At 45.9% G+C, this 15,974-nt stretch overlaps 1 long non-coding RNA gene across 1 annotated transcript; it reads right to left on the bottom strand.

Moving 5' to 3' along the window:
* Positions 1-3,299: 3,299 nt before the first annotated feature.
* On the bottom strand, positions 3,300-7,270 carry LOC310749974. The gene is made up of 2 exons (XR_014541887.1): positions 6,989-7,270; positions 3,300-4,431 (listed from the first exon to the last, which is right to left on the bottom strand). It is a non-coding gene; the product is annotated as an uncharacterized lncRNA (long non-coding RNA).
* Between the last annotated feature and the right edge of the window lie 8,704 nt (positions 7,271-15,974).

Genomic DNA, 15,974 nt, shown 5'->3' with positions numbered 1-15,974 from the left:
TTCTGGCGTGGCAACTGAGAAAAAGGAAAAAACAAAACGTTATTAATAAAATAAAAGTAGAAGAACAAATCTTGGAGGACCCTAATGAAATAAAAAAGAGCTTCCTCAAATTCTATGAAAACCTATATAAAAGAGAAGAAGAAGATGCCATAGAAATAGAAAAATATCTAGAAGAAAACAGAATTAACAACATATCGGAAGAGGAAAGAAGTCTGTTAAATAAACCCATAAAAGCAGAGGAAATTCAAGAGGCGATAAAGAGGATGAAACTGGGGAAAGCCCCAGGCCCAGATGGTCTATCGGCCAAGTATTATAAAGTCCTAGAAGAACTTATAACACCGGTGCTATGTGAAGTAATGAATGAGATTTTAGGAGGAGGAAGAACACCAGCATCCTGGAAAGAAGCATACATTACGTTGATACCGAAACCTGATTCGGACAGACAGATCATTAAGAACTACAGACCGATTTCATTACTGAATAATGACTACAAGATCTTCGCAGACGTAATGGCGACCCGACTTAAAAAGTGTCTAGTTAACCTCATCCATACCGATCAGGCTGGTTTTTTACCTAATAGGCAAATAAAAGACAACATAAGACATACAATAAACATCATTGAATACTTAGAATGCAAAAATGAAATCCCCGCAGCTTTAATGTTCATTGACGCCGAAAAGGCTTTTGACAATGTATCCTGGCGTTTTCTTATAAAATGTTTGGAAAAGACAGGGATAGAGGGCACATTCCTTGAAGGAATAAAAGCAATTTACTCACAACAAAGTGCCAAATTAATTATCAATAATAACTTAACAGAACCCTTTGAAATTTCGAAGGGTACAAGGCAGGGGTGCCCTCTGTCACCTCTTCTGTTTATTATGATGTTAGAGATAATTACAAATAAGATAAGGAAAACTTCAGAGATACGAAGAATAAATATTGGAGTAAAAGAATACAAATTGAAAGCATATGCTGACGATCTTATGTTGTCTTTAGAGGATCCAAAAGAGAGTGTTAGTAAGGTGTTAGATCTGTTAGAAGAATTTGGAAAATTATCTGGTTTTAAATTAAATAGAACAAAAACTAAAATGATGACTAAAAATGTGAAAGAGGAGGTAAAAAACCATCTTGAATCTCAAACTGGTATTAAAGTAACAAAAAAAGTAAAATACCTTGGAATCTGGTTAACGATGAAAAATATAAATTTGATGGAAGATAATTACATAACCACATGGAAAGAAATAAGGAAGGACTTAGACACCTGGAACAGAATAAAACTTTCTTGGTCGGGTAGAATGGCGGCGATTAAAATGAGTTTATTACCGAAATTGTTGTTCCTATTTCAAAATATACCGATAATCAGGGGTACATCAGTATTCAAAGATTGGCAGAAAATACTCTCTAAATTTATCTGGCAAGGGAAAAGGCCCAGAATCAGATGTAAACTACTTACAGATCAAAGAGATAGGGGAGGATTTGCAGTTCCAAATTTAAAGTTGTATTATGAAGCCTCGTGTCTTTGTTGGGTCAAAGATTGGATCGTTATTAAAAATAAAGACTTGTTAGATCTAGAAGGATTTAATATAAGATTTGGTTGGCACTCTTACCTATGGCGTAACAAGGGAAAGGTTCATAAAGGATTTTCTAACCACATTTTTAGAGGACCACTGCTGGAAGTGTGGGAAAGAAACAAAAAAATATTGGAACCGAAGACCCCTTGGTGGCTATCGCCAATTGATATCCTGACAATAAAAAAACCAAACATCGAAGGAGAAAGATGGACATATGAAGACCTATTAGTAAAAACAGAGACTGGTTGGAGGATTAGGCCTTATGAAGAAATAAAGAACAAATTGACAGGATGGATCCAATTTCACCAAATTCTATATGGTCTGAGGATAAAAAGAATGGGATAAGTGAGAAAAAATCTAGATTTCAGATTGAAATACTAGAAAGTAAAACAAAACTCCTATCGAAAATGTATAGCCTGTTACTTGAATGGGATACCAAAGATGAAGAAGTAAAGGAGGTAATGATCAGATGGGCAATGGACTTCGGACATAACATAGAATTTGATAAATGGAAGGCATTATGGAATAAAGGCATGAGATTCTCGGCATGCACAACACTCAGGGAAAATATGTATAAAATGATGTACAGGTGGTATGTAACGCCCGAAAAATTGGAAAAAATATATAAAACTGGTGATAAATTATGTTGGAAGTGCAAGATCAAGGAGGGCGATTTCTATCATATGTGGTGGTTGTGTGAGCCTATCAAAAAATTCTGGGAATCTATTTACAATGAATTAAAAAAAATCCTCAAATATACCTTTATAAAAAAACCCGAAGCCTTTCTGCTGGGGATAATTGGGGAGGAAATCAAAAAGGAAGACCACACACTCTTTCAGTATGCGACAGTGGCTGCCAGAACTCTAATAGCGCAGAATTGGAAGACATCAAAAATCCCAACTATAAACGAATGGCAAACCAAACTATTTGATTATTTAGAACTGGCAAAAATGACACAGAAAATAAGAAATCAAAAAGACATAAAGTTTAATAAAGAATGGAATAAATTTATGACATATATGGAAACAGAGGTAAAAAATCTAAAAATCACAGTAGGTATGACGTAACACTTGTGACGTAAAGAGTCTTTTGAGGAAAAGAAACTGCAGATAAAAAATCATATAATATATTCTGAAACCGAGATGAAGGGAAGTCAATTAATGTTGTGTGTTATTTAGTTATTTAGTTAATGTAAGTTAATTAGTTGGTGTTTTATGTTAGGAGATGTTCTTTCTTTTGTTTTTTTTATTATTATTTCTTTTATTTATGTACTCCTTTTTTGTATGTATGTGTTATGTATGTTTATTTTTTCACCTGTTTTAATGTTGGATGTAGCAAAATGAATTAAAATAAATAAAAAAAAAGAAGCCACGTCTTGGTTTTTGGATGGTTTCGGGAGTCAAACGGCCTCCCAGAACATATTAAGTTTGAGAACCAATGTACCACTGTACAGCCAATGGGAAATGAAGAAAGGGAAAAGAATAAGTGATAAAATATTTTAAGTATTGAAATGAAATTAGGAAATGTATGCTATATTGAGCAGTGAGTAAGGGAGGAAAGAGAAACATGGATCCTGGGTGGGAAGTCAACTTTTAAATCTGTATTAAATTTGTATTAATTTGATGTTAACTTGATGTTAACTTGTTGAAAACTTTGAAAAGCAATAAAAATTAATTGGACAAAAATGTTTTTACACAGAGGAAATATAAAGATTTGTTTATTACCGGCATATGAAATGAAAGTGACAGAATATATATAAATGCTGTTTCAGGCAGCAAAATGACAATTTAAGCAGGCAGCAGATCCTACAAGACATACGCAGCTTGATCTAAAGAGCAGAAAAAATCCCAAAAGCCTATGGAAAGGGACAATTTTGGCCGAAAAATCACATTAATATCAAGCCAAGAAATGTAGGGGGTGAGAAAGTCTATAGCTGTCGTTAGGTGAAGCAGATGTGCACTAATTCCTTAGGAGCACTGAGTAAGTTCTTCTCTGCTGCAGCTGGAAGAGCCAACTGACTTTTTGGAATATGGGGTTTTTATAGCTTTTTGGTCAATGGAGAAGTGAGGGGGGGGTCTTGAGATGAGCAAGTCCAGCAATTCCCATAGTTCTGTTGTCTTTCTGCCAGAGTTTCCTGACCATTCCTCACCTCTCCCGTCTTGCAAATATTAAGAGCTGCCTTGGCTGCCTGCCTTGCTCATGGCTGCCAGTCTCCTTGTTCCTTCAAATACTAAAGATGTGAATGTGCAAATGTGCTACTGGGCTAAACAGGCTGCTCTTCATAGAATCATAGAATTGTAGAGCTAGAAGGGACCTTCAGGATCATGTGGTGGCCTGAGCCAGATGGGAGGGGGGGAGGAGGAGGGCTTCTGAGTTCCGTGCAAAGCTGAGCCAGGGACCTGGGCAGCCCCCAGGTGCTGCGGCTTGTCATGCACTTAGGGTGGACACTGGCCTTTGAGGGCAGCCTCCCCATGGGGCTGCACTGAATTCTTCGTGAAGTGTTAGGGATTAGGGTTTTAGGGGTTAGAGGGTTAGGGTGGGGTGAGGGTGAAGGTGAGGGTTAGGGGTTAAATGTTAGGGGTTGGGTTTAGGATGAGGGTGTAGGGCTAGAGGGTTGGGGGTAAGGGTTAGGGTTTAAGTTTAGGGTTAGGGTTGTGGGAGAGTGCCAGCGTCGCTCACTCCTTCAGCTTAGTGATATAAGGAGAATCTATTTCAGCAGTTTGCTCCTTACTCTGGTCCTCAGCATATCTTCAGCAGCCAGTTTGATGATGACTTTAGCCAGTTTGTAGTCTACGCTATGTGCCGACCTGATCACAGCCTGCAGGATTTCATTAATACACAATCGATGCTTTGGAGAGATCTGCAGAAAAGAAGGAAATGAGAAAGGAAACCAAAAGTCTCATGCCAAGTGCCAAAGGTGGTTTGTGGATGCATGCAAACAGCAGCAAAGCCCAAAACTGGATTCACTCAAGGCACCCTGCAAAAAGGAGAGAAAAGGAGCTTCCGTCTGAACCCACACCTGACTCCTCAAAGAATCCACGCTGGGGAGAAGCCACAGAAATGCTTGGAGGGAGAGACAGATTCAAGGTGAGCACAAGCCTCCATACCCCTCACTTGGAGGACTGCAAAGCTTTCCTCTCACAGAAAAGGGGTGAATCCTGAACTCCCCCACCCTTGTGGACCATTTTAACAGTTGGCTGGGGCGTGTCACCTGATGGCCAAGCTGAAAAAAACAGATTCCTTTGCAGACAGAGGAAGATCCTTTGTTGCAGCAGCTTCCATTTAAGCAGGTGCCACAAAGGGGCCTGCTCTGGCCAGTGCTGATCAGCCTGCCTTAGCACCACACCCCAATATCAAGACAGAGCAGTCCTCCTTGTGTCCTCCCCGTGAGCCATACTTTCTGCTTTCGACAGGGCTGTGGTAATGTAGAAACCACATTCTAACATTGCTTAGATGAAAAGGCTGTCCAAAGTGGCAGACAATTGCCACAAATGATGTGTAATCATTGGTGGTCACAAGCGGACTGGATCCAGGAGACCCCTCGGTTCCCTCCCGCTGCCCTTTTGCAGCTAAGCCTTGTTGCCATTGCTGTTTAACATCAACCCGAAGCTGTTGGGAGCAGCCATGAGACATTTGAGAGCATCTCACTGTCACAGCCTATTAAACATTGAGAACGTTAAGTCTTCACCTGCCTCCATGACACCTTAGGCAGATCACCTCATCTCAGGAGAGGGTTCCCAAGGACAGGAGTCAGAAGGACAAAACGTTTTCCTTTAGGAAACTGCTCTCTCTCTCTCTCTCTCTCTCTCTCTCTCTGTGTGTGTGTGTGTGTGTATGTAGAACTCACATGGACAGATGAGCCCCAGAGATACCCTGGCATCAGGACCTGTACCATTTAAATATGAATAGTTATGCTGCAAGGTGTCCAAGTGGCCTCAACAAAGCTTTTTCCCCCTAGGGAAGAATCCAAAATGCCTTTTCAGCTCAAAGGAGCAAGAAAACAAGAGCAGCTCAGTTTGCAGAAGGCGCCTGTGACTCCCCTCTGAGCCCCAGGTCTCCAACAAAGGAACAACAGGGGAAGTGTCAGTATCAAATGTGGCATTTCACTGATAAATGTATCTATGTACTGGCTCAATGGGAAAACTTTAGAAATTCATAAGAAATCACTTGTATCAATCCCATCAATTCCAAGGGCATTTAGGACCCAGGGAAGGTATAAGGGGAGGGGTGAGTGAGAGTCATGACTGGTGATATTCCGCCCCGAGTGTCAGACAGGTAACCATCTCAATCACAATGCCTACCCACCCAATAGTGAGATGACGGACAAGACAAAGGTGTTTATTTTACTTAACTCAGGGATGAAGCAAGTGTCAATGCTTTCCTTAGTACTGTGATGGAGCATATAATCACTCACAGGGAAGGGAGAAGGGGTGAGTACCTTTTGCAGCCAATGTGGTTTCTGGCAAATACTGACCAGCCAGGTTGCTGTTTCCTCATCAGAGGAAATTTACTCGGGAGTAAGTTTACGCAATGAAGCACAGAAATGAGAAAAAGCTTGAAGAGACAAACAAAGGGGGGGGGGAAAGTTTTCCAAGAAAAGGGGCTAAGAAATCCTACCGGCAGAGCAGATAGACCGGGCCGCCCCTCCCCCCCTTTTGCCTTTGGCTCGTTTTCCTTTGGTTCTCCTCCTGTCCTCCTCCTCCTCCTGCCTTCCGGGACCCACCTCGTGGGTGAATGTGGGTTCCCTTCCATCAGGTAGACCGGGCCCCGAGCGGTATATCTGGTTACTATGCCACCCGGACCACCTGGTGGAAGGAAGGGAGCGGCCACCGTGCCTATCTTTGTCAGCTGCCTGGGGGCGCCCCTGCGCTCCTAAGCAAAGGGGCTCAGCGGTTGCCCTGGTCTATCCGCTCGGCGATGCCACAGAAGATCCACGGTGGAAGGGGCGTCCCGGTCTACCCTGAGGAAGGGAACGGCCTCCCAGTTTAGCAGCTGGCTGGATGGCGGCGCCCCAGCGCTCCCAAGCAAAGGCACCGACAGCTGCCCTAGTCTACCCGGTTGGTGGCACACGGTCCCGGTCTACCCGGAGGAAGGGAACGGCTACCCCAGTCTAGCAGCGGCCCAGAGGGCCCTTCACATGCTTCTGACTGAGGGCATCGGCGCCCGCCCGGTGTACTCGCTGGAAGCCCCCCCCCCTCGACGGCCACCTTGTCTACCTGCTCGCCGGCCGGCTGGAAAGGAACCGTTGCGCGAGTTGGCCCAGTCTACCCACAGGAAGGGAGCCCGAGCCCGCCCACCTCGCTCGCTCTGCAATTCCACCCATTCCGCTCCCGTTCTCCGTGGCCAGGCGGAGAAACTTGAGAAAGGGGGACAGGCGATCTACCCATAGACGGGGGCAGGACGGGAGCTTCCATTACCTTCAGTTCCTTCGCCAGGAAGTTCCCAGCTAAAGACTGCTCGCCGGCCAGCTTAAAGGCAATTTATGAAGATGTTCTCTACACAGGCTCTGTATTCTCCATCTCAGCCATTGCACACAGAGACCTCTTTGTTTGGGGAACAAATCACAATTGGAGAGAGACCTGTTGGAATGTAATGTAAACTTCTTGTCTAAAATGTATAAAATATTATTGGAATGGGAGACAAAGGATGAGCAAGTAGAATCTTTAATGATACACTGGGCGATAGATATTGGTCATAATATAGTTATGGAATTTTTCCAATTTTTCTCACAGGCCCATATAAGTTCAGTACAAACAGTTGGGCCTGGTGAGCATTTAAGGTCCCCAACCCTAATCTGCGGGCTGCCATCCGATTGGATTTTATTCTGATCCTTATCTGATTTGAGGATGTATTTTAATTGATTGTCTGATTTTATGTGAATGTATTATACACTTGATGTTAGCCGCTCTGAGCCCGGCTTTGGATGGGGAGGGTGGGATATAAATAAAATTTATTATTATTATTATTATTATTATTATGGGAATGATTGTGGAATTTGAATATAAAATTTATAGCATGTTATGGTCTAAGAGAAAAGTATATGAAAATGATGTATCGGTATCTAACACCAAGTAAATTGGCAAAAAATGTATACCTGTAAATCATATTCAAACAAATGTTGGAAATGTAAGGAGAAATAAGGTTCTTTTTATCATATATGGTGGTCTTATAGTAAGGTTAAAGTTTACTGGGAAATGATATATAATGAATTGGAAAATAACTTTTATTTAAAAAACCAGAAGCTTTTCTTTTGGGAATTATAGGAAATGAATTCCCTAAATAGAAATGTATTTATGTATGCTACTACAGCAGCAAAAATGTTACTTGCCCCAAAATGGAAAGAAGCAGAAGTCCAGTAAAGGAAGAATGGATACAAAAACTTATGGAATTTGCAGAAATTGCAAAACTTACCAGAAGATTAAGAAATGAAGATAACAAACTCTTTATAAAAGAAAGGTAATGGTTTATTGAATATTTACAGATAAATTGTAAACAGATTAAAACATTAGCAGGATTATTGTAATAACCTGCAGTTGTATAAGAGTATTTACAGTAGATAAATAAAAGAGTAAATTAAATGATTTTGGATATGCAGAATATATGAAAAAATAAATTTAAGGAACTGCAGGAAGAGGGGGAAGGAAGTAAAATTTTGGAATGTTATATGGAATGTAAAATTAATGAAATGTATAGATTTGAAAAGTATAAATAAAATCTAAAGAAAGAAAGAAACCTGGCAGGCTGATTTGCTGTAAATCCATAAAAGGCAAAGGGACCCCTGACCGTTAAGTCCAGTCGCGGACCACTCTGGGGTTGTGGCGCTCATCTCACTTTACTGGCCGAGGGAGCCGGCATTTGTCCACAGACAGCTTCTGGGTCATGTGGCCAGCATGACTAAGCCACTTCTGGCGAACCAGAGCAGCGCACGGAACACCATTTACTTTCCCGCTGGAGTGGTACCTATTTATCTATTTGCATTTTGATGTGCTTTCGAACTGCTAGGTTGGCAGGAGCAGGGAACGAGCAATGGGAGCTCACCCATTCGAACCGCCAAACTTCTGATCAGCAAACCCTAGGCTCTGTGGTTTAGATCACAGCACCACCTGGGTCACCACTCTGGAGTTTGTGACTTCCTTTTGCAGTAACCCTGCATCCAACCACTCCCACAAGCACTCCTTTGGGTCTGCGGTTCAGAACACCATAGCAGGGTTTTCTTCTCTTCTTCACCTGAGCTGATGGAGAAAGTAATAATTTCATAACCTATGGCAGTGATGGTGAACCTTTTAGAGACCAAGTGCCCAAACTGCAACCCAAAACCCACTTATTTATTGCAAAGTGCCAATACGGCAATTTAACCTGAATACTGAGGTTTTAGTTTAGAAAAAAATAACTCATACATTAACATCTTTTGTCTTAAAAGAAAAACACAACAGAGCTTTCAACGATACAAACAACTTTTTTTTAAAAGGTAAAATTTTGCATTTGGCACGCTTTTGATCAGTTAATGTGATTTTTGTTGTTGTACGCATGCTGATAATTTGTCTAACCTTGCTGAACTCAAGGCGGCTTACTCCCGAGTAGGAACAACAAACTGGCAGGAGGTCCTGGCACATCAAAAGTCAAGGCCTGCTGAGCTGCTCGCCAGGGTTACCATGGCTCTAAATGTGAGAGCAGAGAAGACGGAGTTGTTGGATACTAAAGGTAAAAATTTATCTAAAATGTATAAGCTATTGTTGGAGTGGCATACAAAAGATGAACAAGTTAAATCTGTGATGATAGATTGGGCAAGAGATGTAGGATATAATATAATGTTTGAGGATTGGGAAAGATTGTGGAAGAAAGTGGTCAAGATCACCGGATGTACTGTGTTAAAGGAAAATATAATGAAAATGATGTACAGATGGTATTTGACTCCTGTAAAATTAGCAAAGATATATCATAACTGTGATAATCTATGTTGGAAATGTAAAGAAAAGGAAGGAACCTTTTATCATATGTGGTGGACCTGTCCCAAGGTGAAAGACCTCTGGGAAAAGATTTATAATGAATTGAAAAAAATGTTGAAATATACATTTATAACGAAACCAGAGGCCTTTCTTCTTGGTTTGGAATTGCCCAAGAAAGATGTTAAATTATTTTTGTATGCCACAACTGCTGCTCGTATTTTATTAGTTAAAAAGTGGAAAACCCAATAATTACCAACGATAGAAGAATGGCGGATGAAGATGATGGATTTTTCGGAGCTAGCCGACCTAACCGGAAGAGTCCGCGACCAGAAGGAGGAGGCGTATCAGGAAGAGTGGATTAAATTTAATGATTACTTAGTTAAATATGTTAAGTTAAATTAAATGAAAACAGCTTGCAGATACTTAATTGGCTTAGGATTTTATTTATGTTAAGTGATGAATTAATATGTTTAATTTCATAATGTGAAGATCTAAGGATGTTAATGTTTAGGTTAAATTTTATAAGAACTGTGATTTGGAAAACCATTAAAAGGACATGCAATGAAATTCAACCAAGGGGAAGCGAGGAAGTCACTTAATGTTAATAAATGTAACTTTTAATAAGGCTATGTTTTATGTTTGTTTGTCTTATGTGTTTGTTTGTTTATAATGTTGTGAAAACCAATAAAAAAAATTTGGGGAAAAAAACCTAAATGTGAGAGCAGAGCAGGAAGGCAGGTCTGGCACAACCGAGCATGATGGCAGGGAGTGAGTGCCACCCCAGAGGTGGTTGTCAGGTTTGGTTGCAGTGGCAGATGGGCTTGGTCAGAGTGACTTGAGTAGCAGTGGTGGCGCAGGCTTTGAAGGGAGCAGCAGTTTCCCAGCATGTGCCCTCCTCTCCTTCTCCCCCCAGCGTGGCCCCGAGGGTGAAAATGGAGGCGTAGCAGCACTGGGACCATGCTGGAAGCGGCCAGGAGCCTCCTTGTTTAGGAGCGCCAGGCAGCTGGCAGGCAGGCAGGCAGGGTGGCCGTCCACTGCCTGCCTTCCAGGTAGACCGGGCAGGAGCCTGTACCATGGTTTAGGGGCGCCAGGAAGGCGGCAGGCGGGCAGGCAGGCAGGCAGGAGGCAAGCCGGGGTGAGCGTGGGCTCAGTAGACCGGCCAGCGGTTCCACTCCGTACAGCAGGTTGTCCGGCAGAGCCGCGTTTTCCAGTGGATTGACCGGGAAGCCTACCGTTCTGCGAGGAAGACTGGCAAGACCTAGGCTCCCCACCCTCCGCCGGCGAGTAGACCTTGCAGCGTCTCCAGTCCCGCCGCCGAGTGGACCGGCGCCTCCGGGGCCCAAGGAGGGTAGACCGGGAAGCTGTTTGTCCTCCAAGGACGACCTGGAAGCCCCACACCCTCTGACGAGCAGGCAGGCAGGCAGGCAGGCAGGCCGTCCCCTGCCTGACTTTGCAGGTAGACCGGGTAGGCGCCCTTCCCTTCGTTTAGCAACGCCGGGCGGCAGGCAGGCAGGCCGGTGTGAGCGTGGACGCGTGGACGCCCCACCGGGCTTGGCACCGAGTAGATCGGCCAGCGGTTCCACGCCGTACGCCAGGTAGTCCGGCAGAGCTGTGCTTTCCAGTGGGTAGACCGGGAAGACCCACGATATGAAGGATGAAGACCGGCAAGACTCCGCCTTCCTGGCTGGTAGACCGGAGGGGCGCCTAGGGCCGGGAGACCGGGCAACGCCGCCAGCCCGTCCGACGGGTAGACCAGGCTTCCCGAGGTCCGGCACCGAGTAGACCGGCCAGCGGTTCCGCGCCGTATGCCAGGTAGTCCGGCAGAGCCGCGCTTTCCTGTGGGTAGATCGGGAAGCCCCACAATCGAAAATCGGCAAGACCCAGCCATCCCGGGCGGTAGACAGGAGGGGAGTCAAGGGCCGGTAGACCGGGCAACGCCGCCAGCCCCTCCAGCAGGTAGACCGGGCTTCCCGAGGTCTGGCGCCCAGTAGACCGGCCAGCGGTTCCACTCCGTACGCCAGGTAGTCCAGCAGAGTCGCGCTTTCCGGTGGATAGGTAGACCGGGAAGCCTCACGATCTCCGGAAGATAGGCAAGACCCAGACTTCCCAGGCGGTAGACCGGAGGGGAGTCGACGGCCGGGAGACCAGGCAACGCCGCCAGCCCCTCCGGCGGGTAGACCGGGCTTCCCGAGGTCCGGCGCTCTGTAGACCACTCAGCTGTTCTACTTCCTACGCCAGGTCCTCCGGCGGAGCTGCGCCTTCCGTCGGGAGGGCCGGGGTGATCGGGGCTCTCCCGAGTAGATGTCAGCTGGCAGGCCTTTGGAGGGGTAGCCCGGAAGCCTACCGTTCTCGGGGGAGGGGGGGAAGACCGGCAAGACGCATCCACCACTCCCGGCGAGCAGACCGGGCATGCAACCGTTCCAGGCCCGCCATCAGGTGGACCGGTACCTCCCAGCCCCAAGGATTGGAGACAATGAAGCCGTCTGTCCTCCGAGGTAGACCTGGAAGCCCCAGCCTCTCGGGGCCTCTGGCGCGTAGACCGGGAAGCCTTCCGTTCTCTGAGGTAGACCGACAAGACCCAGCCTCCCCAGCCAGTAGACTGGAGGGGTCTCAAAGCTAGGAGACCAGGCAATGCTGCCAGCCCCCTCCCTTAGGGGAGGGCAGCCTAGGGTGACCGGGGACGCAAGGAGCAGACTGGGCCTCCGGCGGGTATACCGGAAGGCCCTCCGTTCTCAGAAGGGGACCAGCAAGATCCAGCCTCCCTGGCCAGTACACAGTTCCACTGTCTGAGATGAAAGTGTTTTTGTTTATGTTTTATTATGTATTTTGTCTTCTCATTTAGTATTTTTATGGTGTGGACTGGCCTATGATCTTTGGATCAAGGGCACTATACAATTTTTTCATAATAATAATAATAATCATCATCATTATCATCATCCCTTGGCTACTCATGGGGACAGGTAAGTCCTGCCCCGCATAATCGATCACAAGACATGGCGCGCGCACACCATTTGAAGAGCAATGAATGACCAGCAACTTTTTTGGGCAGGCGGCCCCCTCAAATATTTTACTGGGGGGCACAAATATTTCACCGGCCCCAGGAACTGGCTCCTACTCTGCAGACTGTCCTTCCCACCACCATGATGAAAGTGTCCCTGAGCATGTGCAGAGTAAATTTCCATTCCATAAATGAAAGGAGTCGCCACTCTGTGACCAGCAGCATCCCTTCGAGCAGGACTTCAAAATGCCTGCAAGTTCATTGCTTCACACTGGGGGCGAAGCAGGCCCAGACAGAGGGAGGGCCATATGGGCCACTTGGCGGGGCCTCCAATTCCAAAGGGGGCCTTGGTCAGCATATTTATTTATATTTTCCACTTTGTCTTCGCTCCAGCACCATAAATGAAAAGCATCAATTCTTCGGCGATCAGCCTTCTTTATGGTCCAGCTCTCACTGCCATACATCACTACTGGGAAAACCATAGCTTGAACTATACGGACCTTTGTTGGCCAGGTGATGTCTCTGAAGTTGCCTAGGAAGCTGTATTGTCTACACTGGCTGGCAGCAACCCCCCAGGATTCCAGACCAGGCATGTTCCCAGCTCTACCTGGAGATGTTGCCAGATACAACCTGGGACCTTCTGTCATGAGTCCCCCTGAGGGCTGCCATAAGGCAGCCTGCAAACTGCACGTTTTAATCGCAAGGAGAAGAGGTGAAACACAGCCCCCAGCACTTTGACCAGAAAGGGGCTTATATTCTGTCTTCTTTCTTACTTTCCTTCTCTCTTATTTTCACTCCAAATCAGTCCTATAGAAGTCTGTCATTGGGGAGAGTATATCGCTGTTTTCTTCTTCTCTCCACCACCAAGAGTAAGGAGGAGGTGAAGGGGCTCCGACAGAGTGAAAGAGTCCACTCACCGCGCTCCTCAAAATCGCCCCAAAGCCTCCAAAAAGTTTTTCCAAGCGCTCCAAACACTATAATTTTCTTTGATTACAATAACTTATATCACATAGCACAATCTCCTCCTGAATATAGCAAAGAAGGGGTAGTAGTCTTACTATTGTACTTTATAGATCCACCTTCCGTCTTTATAATCCACTTTCCCGTCACTGGCTCAAAAACAGCTCAATCAGATTCTTTTGGGATTAGTGGGAAAGGATGTTAAAAAGAAGGATAAGAATTTATTTTTGTATGACACGACGGCAGCAAGGATTATGTTGGCCCAGAATTGGAAGACAAATGTATTACCAACTATTTCGGACTGGCAGGTTAAATTGATAAATTATGCGGAACTGGCTAGATTATCAGGGAGAATACGAGATCAGGAAGACCAGAAGTTTTCTGAAAATTGGAGTAAATATTTGGTGTATATAAGAGATAATTGTAAATCTTTAAAGACCCTGGCAGGGTTCGATTAACTTCAACAGCATATGGTTAATTAGATAAACGAATAAAATGCGAGATGTAATGAAATCATAAGATACTTATCGAAGGGGGGGAAGGAAGTCTGAAGCTCGGCAGAGCTAAAGGTTTTATAAGAGATCTATTTGTATAACAAATGTACATAAATGTATTCTGGTTGAAAATCAATAAAAATTTAATTAAAAAAAAAGAATAGTAAAATTAAATATATGCGCATAATAATCGAAGAGTACACTTAACAATTACAGTAAAGAATTACTAAGCTATAATCAATAAAAATGATAGCAAGTCGCAATGCATAAAATACCACCAAACATACAAGCATGTCAGGCTCTAGTAATATCTCCATTTGCAGGATTCCTTTGGTAAGTACCTAAACAGAGCAATGAGGAACGGTTAATAATAATTTAAGCGCCTTAGTGCCTGAAGTGAACAGGAATATCTGGTTGGCGTGAAGCTTTATGGTGTGGTTGTCATGTCTGGGACATCATGTATACTGTCCTTTTGTATTTTTATTTCCCTCTGCACTGCCCGGTTTTCAGTGAGCCTGACTTTGGCCTTTAATATAGAACTGTAATTGATTTATCTCACAGCTAACCTGCAGCAAATAAATAATAATGTTATAAATTGATATACATTACATCTCCTAATACTGTAAAAAAGTTTTCTTCCGCCCTTCCCCCCCTTGCAGTTATATGTTATGTTGCATTTTTTGTTGTGTAACTTACGTTGGGAATCAGTGAAATATTAGATATAAACACAACCTTGTATTCAAATAATATGCCTATTTTTATGCCCTTTAAGAACAAACGTGTGGAGCTTCTTGTGTGTGAGTGCTTGTGCCTCCCGGAGGCGGCCGGCGAGGGGTGAACGGCGGCGGCGGCCGGGGCGGCGGCCGGTCAGGGTTCCGTGCCCGCGCGGCTGTCTGTGGAGACACAGGGCTGCCCGCGCGGGCCGGCTCTCCTGCCGGGCGCTCCCGTGCCGTCCGTCCGCGCCGCGAGGTAGCTGGGACGTCCTTCCTCCTCCTCGGGCCTCGTTCTCCCCGGCGGCAGCGAAGCGATCGGGGGGCGGCTGATTGGGTCGGTCGGTCGGTCGGCTGGCTGGCGGCCGGGCCGTTGGTTCGGTCGGGCGTACGTTTGTTCGAGAGGGCCGGCTCCGCGTCGCCTCTCCCGTTGGCGTGCGGCCGCCGTTCTTTCGTGTCCCGCCCGCCCTGCCTCCGTCGCCGTGGCCGTCCCCTCCCTGCCTGGCAGGCAGGCAGGCAGGGTGGGCGTCCCTTGCTTGCTTGCCTGCCTGCCTGCCTCCCACCCAGGTAGACCGGCTAGGCACCCCTCCCTCGCTTTAGAAGCGCCCCCGTGTGGCCGCCGCCGGGCAGGGCGGCCATTCCTTGCCGGTCTTCTCCCAGATAGACCGGGTAGGCGCCGGTTCCTTGCTTTAGGAGCGCCCTCGTGTGGCCAGAATGGTAAGGGCAGGGCAGCCGTCTTCTTCTTCTTCTTCTTCTTCTTCTTCTTCTTCTTCTTCTTCTTCTTCTTCTTCTTCTTCTTCTTCTTCTTCTTCTTCTTCGTCGTCGTCGTCGTCGTCGTGGTCGTCGTCGTATCTCTCTGGTTGTCATGATGTGTGTGAGACAGAGATTTTTTTTTTGCGTGCGTGCGTGCGTGCCTGCCTCTTTCTCTCTCTCTCTCTCCCTCTCTCCCCCCCGCAAACAATCAAGTGTGTGTGAGAGCGCACGAACGCTTTTGTGCTTGTCTTTCTGTACCCCTGTGTCTGCATGCTCCCCCTCCCGCAAAGGAACGCACGCACGCCAAGACTTTTCTCCCTTGCCATCCCTGCAAGGACAGAAACATGCACGCCCTCACCCGTCCCCTCCATCACCTGCCTGCTGCTCTGCCGCCAAGCGGCGGTCTACAAAGTCACCGACTTCTACGGCAGCTGTCGCCACGAACCCCACCCTTGACGATGTCGTCGAGGTCCAACGACTGGGTAGACCTGGAGGCGCCAACGGGGACGCGAGCCGGTAGACCGGGAAGCCTTCCGCCCCCT

The sequence above is a fragment of the Podarcis filfolensis genome (genome assembly GCF_964270895.1).
Source record: "Podarcis filfolensis genome assembly, chromosome: 15".
Taxonomy (NCBI): Eukaryota; Metazoa; Chordata; class Lepidosauria; order Squamata; family Lacertidae; genus Podarcis; species Podarcis filfolensis.
This window is presented reverse-complemented; position numbering and strand designations above follow the sequence as displayed.